At 41.2% G+C, this 14,616-nt stretch overlaps 1 protein-coding gene across 1 annotated transcript in view; it reads left to right on the top strand.

Annotated features, from left to right (window-relative positions):
* Nucleotides 1–14,616, top strand: part of pcdh11 (protocadherin 11) — a 98,487-nt gene that overhangs the window by 16,383 nt on the left and 67,488 nt on the right. The gene's annotated exons all lie outside the window — the stretch shown is intronic.

Below are 14,616 nucleotides of genomic sequence, written 5' to 3'. Positions count from 1 at the left end.
TTAGTGCATTTCCTGTGATTTTATCATCTGTGTAAATGACTTTTAAAGGTTGTCCCATGGTTGTATTACAGTTTGTCACTGAGAGGAGAGCTTTCGGGGATGCTTACCTGACATATTGATTCATGATTTATGAGGTTCTAGTCTAAGATTTCATCTCACAGTCCAGGAAGCTGGGCATATATTGTAAGTTTGATTACACATAATGCAATGATATGTCTGCAGACACAAACACCCACAGAAATGCTAAGCGTGTCCTTCTGCTTCATATTGAAGTAGCCTACAAGTGCATGTGGTTATGCCGTTTCACTGTCTTGAATCCTTAGGTTTCATGCCATGTCGGCCTACGTTACCTTTGTAGTCTGGTGTTATCCTATGTTCTTGTTCTGTAGTGTACTGCAAATTGGATTTCACACTGAAGTGAAATAAGCACAACCTAGTTAAAGAAAGCCATATAAATTGATCATGTCGTGCACTATGTATCATCGTGGAGAAACCCATAGAGAGATGACCCGATTTTAATCCACACAACCTTGAGCATGCTAATGTCTGTAACCACTAGGTTGACGCTGTGGTCAATCACCCCCTCTATTATTGTAACTCTACACATACCTGCATAAATCTGGAGTAGGCCTACATTAGTGACATGCTAGCATCAATAGAGAAAAGCTGTATTTATTCTTATTAGCATTGATTTTCTAATCACCATGTTGGTTGCTGAACTCATGATGTTATCCTCTGCCTGGTTGAGAATACGTGGCAGTTTCCATTTCGTCATTTTGATTACATAAGGGTACTGTAAGCTTACCAAATACCAACCTATGGTTTTCAGAGATTTTGTAGTTCGTGTGAATCAGTTTGTCTGTTTTTAACTGACCTTTCTAAACAAAATTAGTCATCAAAGTTGCCATTTTCTACAAAAAGGTTATAAGAAATATTTAACTCATTGTTGTAATAATTAGATGTTAGTTTGTTAGCCTACGTTTTGCAATGTTAATGGAGGCTCGGACTGCGTCCCTGTTGCTATGGTTACTCATTTTAGATACGGATAATATCTAGCCATCGCATTAATTTTAGAACGATAAACAGACAGTTTCACTGGACCTACTAAATACATGTCCATTACATATTCCTTTATTAGGAATTAATGGACACCATGCATCCAATCATAATCAAGTATTCACCCAGACCATGGTATAAATTGACAAATAACTGGATATGCTGATCGGCGGCAAGAGGCGCGGCAACATCGATTGGTCATTTGGCGATAAACCACACCCTCCTGGTTTTTAACTTAAACAGTGAGGTGTGGATAGGAACAGAGGCTAACTCTGGCGCAGGCATGACGTGTCGGTGCCCTGTGGTTGCTCGTTGCTGTCGGCTTGGGTAGAGGCTATTAATGCTTGTGCTGTGCAATGGTGCAGGAAACAAGACGGTGCTGTCTTGCTGTTGCTTGCACTCAAGGTAGCACTCCACACAATTGCTGCCAAATCTCTGCCAAACTGAATAATTCAATCATCCCATATCCACGGTAGGCAGTCTACCTTTGTGTGTACAACAATCAAATCAGTAACGGAGGCATGGCGAGTAGTTTCTCTCCGACACCAAGTGGCTCTACAGTGGAGAGATTGTTTTCATTGAAAACAATTCGGTTGATTAGAGGAGCTGTGACTGTGGACAGGAATGTGAGCAACATTGATTTCTGTTACAGTCCTTGGTCCTTGTTTAACAGTTATCTCAACCACACACTGGCAGTGTGGGATATTTACTGTCTGATGGTGATCTGATGTTTTTTTGCTGTCTTTGATCATAGACATCTTGGGTTTGTCAACAATGTATTCACTGTATCTCAAACACAAGGAATACAGGAAATGAATGAAATGCATTATGCAGAGCCGTGTTGTAAATATTACTAAGATCTTGTAGTCTTTTCAAGTATGGCTTAGTGACCTTAAATCCCAGAATACCATGTAGGGCCTACTGTAACCTTCATGGTGCTCACAGAGGTTTAGTCTAATTCTGTCAGTAGTAGATTGCTTTTTCAGAATTCATGTTGTGAAGGTTGTCATAGAGATAAACCTGTTTCTCTCTATGAACAGATATCCCCTTTTCTGCCCACATGTATTCAACATGAGGTTGAGAGACCATGTAGAGCTTTACACATAATCTACACAGGGGAACGGTTTCAAGAAACACTCAGAAAAAGGAAAAGGGGAAACAAGATTTAATTTAGTAGAGCTTGTTTTTCTTTGTGCGTGAACAATGTTTTTTTTCTTGCAAAATATCAAGAGGATGGTCAGAGGCACAATATCAAAAATTCACGGGACATCTGTGCCTGAGCTATTGCCGCTCACGGGTTGTTTGCATTGAAATTCTTGACTCATTTTACTCCCTTTGAAGCGTACAGTGGGAATCCTGTCCAGCAATCTATCATGCAGCGAAGTAGAGTTTTCAAACCTGAGCACGTTTCCTTTGGGTCATTGTTTTACACTATATAGCAGTGTATGTCGTGATATCTCCCATTGACTTATCCCCAGTGTGTGCCTGGACTGTAGCAATTTGCCTAAAGGACTTGGTTTCCACCAGCCCATTGATTTGGATCGAACAAGCCCTTACAATATTCAGGGGTGATTAGACTCACAAATGAACATATTTCCTTTGATTGGAGCCATGTAAAGACATGGCTTCCCCTACCAGCCTTTTACAGAGAGGCACACATCTAAAGGCTGTGTGACTTTCAAAGAAACAAAGAACCAGCTAGATGTTAAGGACACTCGCACGGCAGGAAGGGGGGGAGGGGAGGGGGGAGGTTAAAGGCTTTGCATGTTGGTAAGCTAAAGGTAGTCAGACCCAAGGGCAGCAGTGACTTAAGACGCAGTCCAGGACCATGTCTGTGGCCAGTCTAATCCCGGTAATCCCGTACAGAATTCTTGATTTACTTTTGTAAAAGAGATTGGGAGATGATAAGAAGCCGTCCCCTCCTCAGAATAGCGGCTAATCTGGTGGAGGACTCAGCGGTATTTAGCCGGCCTTAACATTTGCCCCAGCAGATGGTGGGGAGGGGGGCAACCTTTTGCATCCTAGCCATCCACTGTGGACAAAAAGAACAGTGGGATGATAATCAATGTTGTTTATTTTGCTGCTTGACTCCTTAAGTACTTTCAGCCAGATTATAGGCTTTTCCCGGGATAATCGGAGACCACAGACAATTGCCTTTTTTCCATCCTAAAAGTATCCCCCTGCGAATGCGTAAAGAAGGCGATTTAGAGTGGATGCCGGCTCCTAATTCCTGATTAGTCCCATTCCAAACCCTGCTAAAATTAACTGGGCAGTGTGCTAATCACCACGTCTCAGACACCCTCTGTTAATAGGTGGAGTGGACATCCCATATCCAGCAGCAATAACCCATCCCAGGAGAGATATCTCATAAGTACGGCGATTTTGAATGCTCCCTCGTGTTCAAAGTGTTGACCGGGCTACGGACATGGGATCAGCCGGGGGCTGTTGTAACACATCCAGAGCTGTGACTAGTGCTTTGACTCCTTTTGTCTTTCAAAAAGGACCAATCCCCCTCTGGGTGTTTTCTTTTATTTATATATTTTATACAAAGCTTGGAAGTCTACCATGAAAAACTTGCTGTCCCTGTTACTGCAGTTACATGCGGCCTTGCTCAAAGCAAAATGCATGTTAGAAATGATTGTCTTGGACATTTAAATAATTCTTACTTTAAATACTGGATGCAGTGCTTTTTTTCTGGGGAGTCTAGCAAGGCAATCATTCTTATTACATTGAGTGCATAAGCATGACTGTATAAACCATTAAGTCCCTTATATCCGTTTCCTAAACCCACCTCACTAACCTTCTGCCTCCGGCAGTCTTCACAGTCAAGACTGGACGCCTGCAACAAAGGCATTTGTCTAATGAGATCACTGCATTGACTAATTAGAGCTAAAAGCAGTATGAGTGGGATGTCTGAGAAATGCTTTGCATCTGTCGTCATTTCACTTAGATCATTTGATATTTTCTGCTCTTTGTATGCAGGTGTATAGTATAATTTGATATTATGGCTGTCTAACTCAATTTGAACCAAACAAAAGCCGACACGGTACTCCGGTAGAAACCTTTCAAAGACAAACTCCGTGGTCATGTTTCTGAGATGGTCTCACACCTAATATACCAATGACGTTACAAGCATTTGGTTGAATAGGCTAAAACTACTGAGATTCATATTGTACTGTGATTCTATTAACTGGGAAACAACAACAATGTGAGTCTTTTACATATCATGTTATTGAACTAGATAGAACTAACAATAGATTAATGATCCGTTTATATACAGAATCATGCTTCTTAAAAGAATGCACCCATTGATGGCACAGGCTTAGCAATTAAGGCAATGCAAAGGAGCAATGCATGTAGTTTGAAACCACACTGCCACAATTAGAATACTTAAAATGTTGTCCCTGGACCATTTCCTTTGGTCTAATGGCTGTAGCCTGACCTTGGAGATCATAAACTACTAGTGCCCCCTACCAAGAATCACACTTGAATGTATAATCTAACATATGACTCTTCACCTCACAACTGAGATTTACTTTTCCACTTCTAGGATGAGCCTGGAAATATGAGACTCAGTCGAGGACATTGTGACGGGTGTTCTTAAATAATGCGTGTGATATTCATTGGTGATGATGAAGAATTTATGGGTGAGCTTGCTTCAAAAAGAAAAGTGCTGCATTCTTGAAATAATTCATACAGATTATAACTGATCATTCTGATGATCTTTTTTGTAGCAGTGGTTTGCTTGATTAGCCAGATGGGGATTATAAAGTTAAACTGTAGGTATTCACCGTTATGCCAAGTCATGAACTTGAAGCTAATCAGTGTTTTTTAACTCCCCCATCCACCCCGCTTTCACACCCAATATGCTCTTTGTCATTAAACTGTACCTTGGGTGTAATTGTAACTACCATTTTCAGTCGAGAGCAGTATCAAAAGAGTTCCAACTACAGCCTTAATAGGATTTTCCAGCTCCTCTGCCATGGTTTACAACCTGGTTGAAACCTCTAAGACAAGAAGCAGTCTCCTTTCACAAGCATTTTGGTTTCACAGCTCCCTCGTCGACAAGTACATTTGCAGTCAATCTGTGGCAATTACAGTGGAAGAATTAGATTGAACTGTGATTTTATTATCTCTACTTTATTCCCAAATCTCTCTTTCGGTTCATTCAAATCATGGTTTTTGTATATCCATTCCGTGCTTTTGAGTGGTTTTGTCAGGTAGGTTTTCCCTCCAATGTATTCTATATTGTAACGAGTCAACACCAGAAGGTTGGCTGAGTAGCCTCACATTTGTTCCAGGCAAATTCACTGAATACATTATCAGCACATGGAGACTCCAAGTGCACATGTGGTGCAGCCTGAGGAAATGGACAACACTTGGGTAAATTGCGATCACCGACCTCATTGTATTGTGTGGTTGATTGTGTTCTCCCCACTGAGATAATGATTGTGCCCCACTTTGACTTTGAGGCAGTGACCTGAAATAAGGCCTGCAAGTGAAATCGGAGCCTGGATGAACCTGGAAGTGATTAAGGTCACACCGACTCACCACATTTGTTTGACCCTCCTGGCTTGCATCGACCACCGTCTGCATTCTGTGGAGAGGGTTTTGTGGGATTCCTCACGATGCAAACGTTGGTCAGTGATAACATGTTTGGGAGGGTATCACAATGAGAAAATGCCCCCAGCAAGAACAATTTCGGATTTTCTTGTGCTCCCAATTCTCCCGAGAGGAGTGAAAGCATGTTTCCTATTGTGCCTGACATAACATGTTTACAATGGCGGTAACCAATCAGAACCTGTCTCCTCTGATAGCTAAGAAATGCTCTGATGTGGGCTTTTCTTCTAGCTACCATTTTTGCATACTAGGATTGACTATGAATGAGGGCAGCTTTTCTGCTGAAGTTTACCTCATCTATTTTCACTTAACAACAGTGTACAGTTTAATCAATGACTGCAGCAAACGGTGCACTCCTCATATGTCTAATATTTCTTTGTACCCTTTATGGATGCTGACTACACAGAGGGCATCTTACTGAGGTCACAAATTGTCTGATGTGTAAGTGTCACTGCAAGTGCACAGTAATGCAATGTCTCCATGTCAACCATTAGTGGATCAAAACTAAACACAAGTGACTAAGAAAATGCATGCACCCAAAGACAAGGTATTTGTGCATTCCGTCGAGGAGCGTCCATCAAATGACTCAGGCGTGCTGTGTGTTTGGCAACTCGCTCAAGCCTTCACCCTGTTCCAAGAAAGACACTGAAGCTTGACTTTCTTTTAAAATTAGACTCCACTCTGCTCTACGATGCATAATTTAGCGCCGTGACTGAAAAAGAGAGAGTTTCTGCCATCCCCCGGTCTCATTGACATGGTACTGACTGGTTTTATGCTTGGGGGGAAACATGGATAACATGAGATCATGTCTGCCTCTAGAGGCAAGAAGGAACTGAGTGGTTCTCCGGCGTGTTTCTTAGTCTCCCTATTCACTTGGGATCACTACATATCTCCTACTATGAATTTAACACTAAGATAAAAAAACATCCTCCTCTGGCGCGCATGTAAATCTGAAAAATAATATAATAAAATAATGAAATCAGCTTCTGCTTTCCCGGGAAGGACCACCGGGACTTGCTATTTTTAGAGACAACAAAGGGATTGCCAGGGGTGTCCGGTCTGTGGCTAACTTATATATATATATTTTTTTTTTCTGGTTGTCATTGTACAGCACTTATCTGGGTGCTTAGATATGGGCTCGGAGAAAATGGAGGCGAAATTAAGTGCTTGTGTAGCCCTCCAGACAGGCCCATTACAGTTATATGAGATCAACAGATCCATGGATGGTCTTCCGTGGAGCTCTAGAATGTTAGATGGACCATTTCCTGTTGTGTGGTCACCACTTGTTTCCAGTCGGATCTCATTGTGACAGTTATTCATATTCTATTTTGGACAAAACATAACATTTTGGCATACAGTTCTTCCTGTGTAGGAAGTATCACCTTTTGACATTTACCTTAACTATTTCAATGTTGAACCCTGTAAATATGAGTTTTGTCCATCCCTGCAACATTATGAGTAATGGCCGTGAGACAAGTAGTTTGTTCCGGACGCGGTAGCCCTGTAAGATGACCCTCCTACAGGGAGGTTGTGCCGTGTCACTTGGACTCCAGATGAATGCTCAGTGTGATACCAGATTATTAATCATAATGCTGTTATATTGTGGAACAGGCACAGTAGCAAAAGTCCCAGGGCAACAAAGAACAGTGTTCTCTAGTCCACACCATTAGGAACCCCAGGGCTCTCAAGTACATGCTGTAGACTCACACATTCACATTACTGAGAACTTGGTGAAGGATGATTTCCCTGGTAATATACCGGAACTGCATTACCTCCGATGTGCTCATTGCACCGTTTGACCTTGAAAAGGTGCATTTCCTGATATTGTCAGATTCTGGCAGAATGAGACTTGTCTTTTGGATGTCCTTGAAAGGTGGGCATTTCTATTTATGTACATCTGTTTGTTAGTTTTTTTCCTACAAAGGTCCTTTGAAGGCAACATACAGTTTAAATTTCAAAACCAGCGGCTACCACACTGAAAGCATAGTACTACTCCAAAACATGAAGGTTTTGTGCTGTGAAAGCCTATAGTAGGCCTTGTAAAAGTGGAGCAGGGTGTGCATGTATGTAACATAACCAAAACCATCAACATGTCTTTAAATGTTGCAGATTAGGAGCCTCCAAAACTAACCGTCCTTGAATACTCAACTTTAAAGAGGAAACTTAAAAGGCAGAGCATGTCAAGACAGACATTCTCTGCAAACTGAGGGTTCCTGCTTCTTATCTGTTTGATTTCGCACTTGGGGAATTTTTCTTCATCTCTCTCTTCAAACGTCAAGTGCCAAAGTCATTTACATGCACTAGAGGCGACGAGGAGAGTTAAAACAAAGGCACACAACGTAACAGTGAGTGTCCAGAGGCGAATGATGAGGAAAATGAGCAAAATTGGGAGGACGTGGGTTTAGAATGGGGAAGGAGGAGAGGAGGATGAGGAAGAAGAAAGGTTGCAAGGGCAGTGAAACACAAAGGATAATTCAATTTGACTGGGACTATCTGCCGCTTCAAACAACAGGGGGATTGCCCTGGTCCTCCAAAATGAAATTTAAATTAATAAAGTATGAAAAGCTTCTATAGACGGAGGTAAGCATGATAGCGTTACAAATTAGGCAAATATATTTTCATTATCTTAAATCATTAGTTTACTTGGTTTAAAAGCAGGAAGGCTCAAGTGGTGCTATCTGATCAGGTGTAATTCCTTTTGAACAGATACAGGCCTATCTCAAACTCAAATTACTGAGGTGCTTGCAAGACTTGCAAGTCCTGTCTTAGTCCAAATTACTGGCTAGAGATTTATAGAAATGAAGCAAGACATAGCAATAGTTGCTAAATAACACCCATTAATATAATAATCATGTAAACAGTGTTTCAGATAATGTCTGTCACACTGAAATTCAAAGAAATCCATATTGGCTCTTGTTCTTCTATCAATACCTAATTTAATGTAGTATTGTGCTGAAAGAAAAATACAATGGGCAGAACAGAGAATATGATGTAGCTGGAATAATCCTTTAGAGGACTTATCCTGGCATAGCCTACAGGGGAAATCTAACTGGGGAGGTGAGATTCTCCTCCCCTTGCATTCATAGTTGTTATCATCGTTTCCAATCCCACTTTGTTTGCCGATATTGCATTGTGTTCTTTGATATTCCAGTTAATCCTTCAAGTGAAAAGATTTAACCCAAGATTATGCTGATTCAATGAACATTCAATGATACACTTACTCATGTCTGCAGCCCCTTGGGCGATGTCATGATGTGAGTTACAAATGTGCATGTGTGTGTGTTTGTGTGCATTAGTGAGTGTGTGCATTGTTTAAGTAAAGTTATTTCCTTCTCCCCTGTGTGGGAGACTTTGATTGTTACAAGATTGTACGAGTGTTACCATCGATGCCTTAAAACCCCTTAGCAACCCTCCAGCTATACTCTGCTACAGTAGGCTGTTTGCATGAACCTGAACACTAATATGGAGACCCTGACATTGGTGCTTTGTGTATTATTTCTCATCCTTTTGGGGCCAAAAGCACACCCTAATTGAGTAAAAAAAATGTCCAATTTGGCACATCCAGCATTAAAGCAAAGTATTTGGTACAAAAAACGTTAGAATAGACCTTCACCAAAAGAGTAATGATCTTTCTAAAATGTGATCCTGGACACCTGGTCACTGGTTTCGATGAAATAAGACAGAGATTGCTTGCTAAGTGTGTTTTAAGGCCATGTGCGGTGGGACCACCGACCCAGAGTGGATTACTTGGTAGGCAAGTTTGCAAACCTAGCAACTTGATTTATAGGTAGTGTTTCAACAACAAACCACAAAAGTGGGTTGGACAATTCAACCAAATGCAAGGCTTTATTTTTCTGCATGAATACGCTCAGATAGGTGAGGTTGCCTAGTAACAAAACTAAACCAGCTCCTATTGTTTTAAGCAAGGTGTGGTACGGGGTTTGTGGGGCTATGAATTTCGTCAAAAAAAATATTTTTTTATGCACAATTACTTGAGCCAATTCAAAGCAAAAGCTTTTTCAATTTGGCTCTTTGAGTGCTGTCACTGGTTATTACGTTGCTTGCTGTTTAGCAAAAGTGCATTTGCAGTCTGAAGAGCAACCCCAAGATATTAGTGGCATCTAATTGCATTACCTGGAAGAGACTGATGGCGCCAGTTAAAATGGCTGGCCGAGGTTCAAACTGTGTTGAAGACAAGTGCTCCTGTACAGCTTATACATCATGTTTCTGGTTTGGAATCTTTTGTCGACTAAGTGATTTTCTGACAGCTTTTACTCCACACGTCTCCCCACCCCCCTGCACCCCCTCCCTACCGCTGATACCCTACCATCCACCCTCTCCACCTCCACCTCCTCATTTTCAGCCACCCACTCCATAAGGAAGAATCCATCTTCTCATTACCCTGCAAAAAAAAATATGGAGAATATCAAATTCTATGCTACTTTAATAACCTGCACTGAAAACACAGTGTTCCTTTTGTTGAACCATTTAGGAGTTTTAAAATGTCTCCTTGTATTGGTTTTGTGTGTACTGCCAGTTTCCTTGTAAACCATATGCAGTCCAAAACTCATAGACTATTAGATAAAACACATTATTTGAATGAAAACATGTAGGCCTACACCAAATATGTTAAAGTGTTTGCTCAATAAGAGTCTAAATGAGATTGTTGCTTGATGATATCTTATCAAATCAGTGATAACGTATTTGCACTACATCTAGACAGAGATTGAAAATGAAGCTACAAAAACACCAGTTTATGTATACATGTACTGTATTGTAGGCTACAGTATGTCATAGGCCATTGGCAAATCTCAAGGATTCGGGTGTAACAATATGGAGAGCTTTGGAAAGTGACCCTCTGGCTGCTATAATGGCACCTTCCTTCTCACACTCTTAGATTTATACTGAGCACTGGAAGGGCTTTTAGCTTGACGTCCTCCTTCAGTCCAGTGGGACCCTTGTCAAGGGAATAGCATGCTAGTTTTATTAAGGAGGAGCTGGCAGTGGAGAGAAACAAGGGCCCTTGGAGACGTCTAGATGTTTTCCATATCACGGCACAGTGGCGGGCCGAGCAGCTCAAACTCTTGCATGTTCTATGACGGCTCATCTTTCTCTACGTTTATATATGCATTTGTAAATGTTTTCCCCCATTTTGCAGTACATTGTTAGGCATGGATTAGTCATACTGATTCTAAAAAATGAAAGATTGTGAGACACTCCTCATCTTTCTCTCTCTCTCGCTCTCTTTTTCTCACTCACTCACACACTCACTCCTTTTTTCCATTCCTCTCACCCACCTCACTCCATCCGGTCTCTTCCATCCTCCAGCCCCCTCCCTCACACACCCCTCTCATTCTGTTGAGAGCCAAATTGTCCACGGCCATTTATAGTATGATAGCTCATAATAATTTGGGTTAAGGACACGGGGGTAATAAATCTTCTTTCTCTTTTTTTTTTCTCAAAGCCAAAGTGGTACCACTTTCTACTTGTTGTTGTACACTTGTGGGTTGTGAAGTGAGAGGAAGCAGTGTTTGAAGTTCAAATTGGTCTTTGGGGAGGCCTACCTATTGGGACTGTTAACCTTTTGCCATTTGGCTATAAAGCAAGTGAGTTCCATTAGAATACATAATGCATGAAGTGCAGTGATTGTGCGCCATTGATCAGCTCTTGAATAAATTGAGTTGAAATCCTATTAACATAACCAGTTACACATAAAGTGAAGTGAACAAAGCGTAATGTAACACCTGCAGAAATCACCATCCGTCAGTGTGGACTATGTGAAACAGTTGGAGGGGCCTAGACAAGCACAACATTTTATTCAAATGTTACAGCATATGTATTTGGTGTCTGTTGTCTGTTGCCTGGTTGGACATGCAGTTTGACCTACTATTAGGGCCTTGCGGCCTCTTGGGTCCTTTGTCCATCTGTTCCTAATCCCCATTGTCATTTCAGCTAAAAACACATTTAGTATTTCACCATGTGACCCACCACATCTTGGATAAATTATCTTTTGCACCTTGATTTGTTTTCCTTCTTCTCCGGCTCTTGTTTTTGCGTGCTAGTTGCTGACTAGGATATATTTGTCGCTGATAAATGCACGCCGAATACTAGAGCAGAGCGCTGGGGCCTCCTGGGCTGCCTCGCCTCGCCTCGTGGCGCCTGTCTGCTCTGTGGGCTCTGTCAGACGGCCCATTTCTTCCCCTGCGACCACTCTCCACTCTCCTACATAAAGCATTTGCATGTTCCCCCATTTAAAGCAATTAGGAGCTAACCTGTCATCTTGACAGGTGGCCTCCATCTCCCTAAATGTGGTTTTATCGTGCGTATACGCAGTAGGTCTTTTGTGTATGACTGAGACTCAAACTAATGCCTACACACCCCCCTTCCCCCAAACCCCATTTCCCTCTGTATGGGGCATAATTAGTCCACTTAATTCGAGCTGGTACCCAATGCAACATATGTGTTTTTCATTCAGATTAGGCCCTCGCGTGGGTCTATCATTCAATCCCCGCATGGATGGAGCATTGACCCAAATTAGGAAACATACACCTCCTACCCACCCCCAACCCTCCCAAGTCCTGCCAGCCTTCCCATAACAATGCCAGGAATGTCTGCCAATGGCAGCGACACTTTAATGAAAAAGTAATCACGATCGTGACTTGAGTGTGATCGCTTGCTGTTTGGTTTGATTGTGTCGGAGAGAGTGGGACGCATGGGGCCAGTGTTTGGTTTTGACATTTGTATCACCTGTGGGTGGAAAATATCAAAGTGTTTAATTAGCAAATCCTAACTTTTTTATAACTTTAACAGTGTTTGTAATTATATAAAATTTCCGGTTAATATGTTAAAACTATTTAGGCTCATACAGGATCTACACAGTATAACCACTGTCTCTTTTTCCTGAAGCTCAATTCACATCCAATATAGTCTGACAGATATTAAAAAAACTAGAGTGAGACTTGGCGCATGGCGATAAGATCGGTCCAATATGGTGGAATATTTTAAATCGATACATCATTTATTTCAAGAGGGTTTGTAATGGGCTTCGCACGGAGCCACCATTACTGGACATGAGCCCCAGACTGCTGACCAATGGCTCCTAATGAAAACAAATGTACTGGCGCGGTGCTGAGAAGCAGCACTCTACACCCCAGGGTTTCTGTACCAGTGTCTGTGTAAGGAGGGCCCTTGGTTGTTCCATTCACGCCAACATAACAAGAGTGTCATCATGTATTTAGAGGGTAGATTTCAAAGGTGATCCATCACCATTTTCTCTGCGCTCGGTGGGGTGTCAGATCCCACTTGGATCATAGTCATTACAACAAAGTCGAATGACTTGGTCTAGATAATTGGTCATAGAACCCCATGACAGTAAAATGTCAGTGTATCAGTAAGCCCAACCCATTTTCTCAACAACATAAGATAGCCACGATTCTCTCTCTCAAAAAAAAAAAGTAAAATATACCGAAATCACAATCATTCCATGGCCCCTTCTTAGAACAATTTTACCTGTGTGACTTTTAATACATTGTTTTACTAATATAATTCCTACATTTAAGGTTTTAACATCATCCAGTGGTTGGGAAGAAGGAGAGATTTGAGATTATGGAACCATTACTCCTCAGTAACGAGACTGTGTTAGATTGCTTGTGTTAGACTGCGTTAGATGGACTTCTGTAAAGGAAAAAGACGCAATTGTACCTGCAACATCTATGTAAAACTTGAAACAATTGTGTTTTTTAAGATCGTAAAGGAGGGCTAAAAATGTGTTGCATTGTACTTTTCTGTTTACTTTTTCACTTAGTATTACCTTTTTTCAAGTACAATTAAAAGCATCCCACGTTTCATTTCAGCAAGTAAACACAGAGATAAAACAAGTATACAACTGGGGGGTATTCCAGAAAGCAGGTTATGCATTATAACCGGGTAAGTTAACCCACCAGCTGATTCAGAATCTTGCAGCAACCTACTGGCAATGTTGCTACAAGGCTGGGTGTCAACTGGGGAGTTAACTTACCTGGATATGTCACATAACCTGCTTTCTGGAATACCCCCCTGGATGTTTGGGAAGGTTCATCACTTAACTCTGGTTTGAGGGAGTGAGAAAAAAGGTAAAAGTTAATTGCAACCTTTTTTTTTCCCTTCTTTTGCTGTCTTCGTTAGTATGTGAGTGACTAAGACAGTGCTCTTACAAAACTATGGGAAGGAGTTGATCAGGTTCACAACATAAATCACACTGTTTTCAATGTGTTGTTATGCTGTATTTATGTCAGATCTGGGGGGCTTCAAACTGACGTAGTGAGTCATTTATATGAATATATTTACATTACTTCACAGCTTGTCAGTGAAGTTTTAACAGATGTTCACAGTGTACAAGTATTAAATGTATGGCTGTTACTCAAGATAGTGAACAAAAAACAACAACAAATTCTGAGTTGAGAACTGATCCATACAGTAAGCCTATGCAGTACTGTATGCATGATACACTGTGATTAACCCAGTTTCAACATGAACACAGTGTGGAATTTGAACTGTAAACAAGGAAATACAAGCAAATAGTCACAGATGATGGGTAAGCGTAACATAAAGGTTAACACCATTGCTAAACAGCAATTTCTTGCCGAAAAGATTCAGTGGGTGTATTGGGGCATTTTGAGCCAAATAAAATGTTTGCTAACACTCTCTAACATAATGTGGGTGGTGCTGAAGACTGTTTTACTCTATTGTAAACCTGGCATTTTTCAACAGGATTTTTCAATAATTCTGTGATCCCACAAATCTGTTTATTGTTTATACAATAGCGTTGCCTGCTATGCTTAGGTGAAGTAACTCTCATATTAAGAAGCAGTAATTGATAGAGAGTAATGTGGTTTCCAAACAATGCACTGCAATTGTCTAGTTGAAGAATATACTTATTGAATGCAGGATTTTGTTGTTTGT

The sequence above is a fragment of the Osmerus mordax genome, chromosome 12 (genome assembly GCF_038355195.1).
Source record: "Osmerus mordax isolate fOsmMor3 chromosome 12, fOsmMor3.pri, whole genome shotgun sequence".
Lineage (NCBI taxonomy): Eukaryota > Metazoa > Chordata > Actinopteri > Osmeriformes > Osmeridae > Osmerus > Osmerus mordax.
Note: the sequence above shows the minus strand (reverse complement) of the source record. Positions and strands in the feature narration are given on the sequence as shown.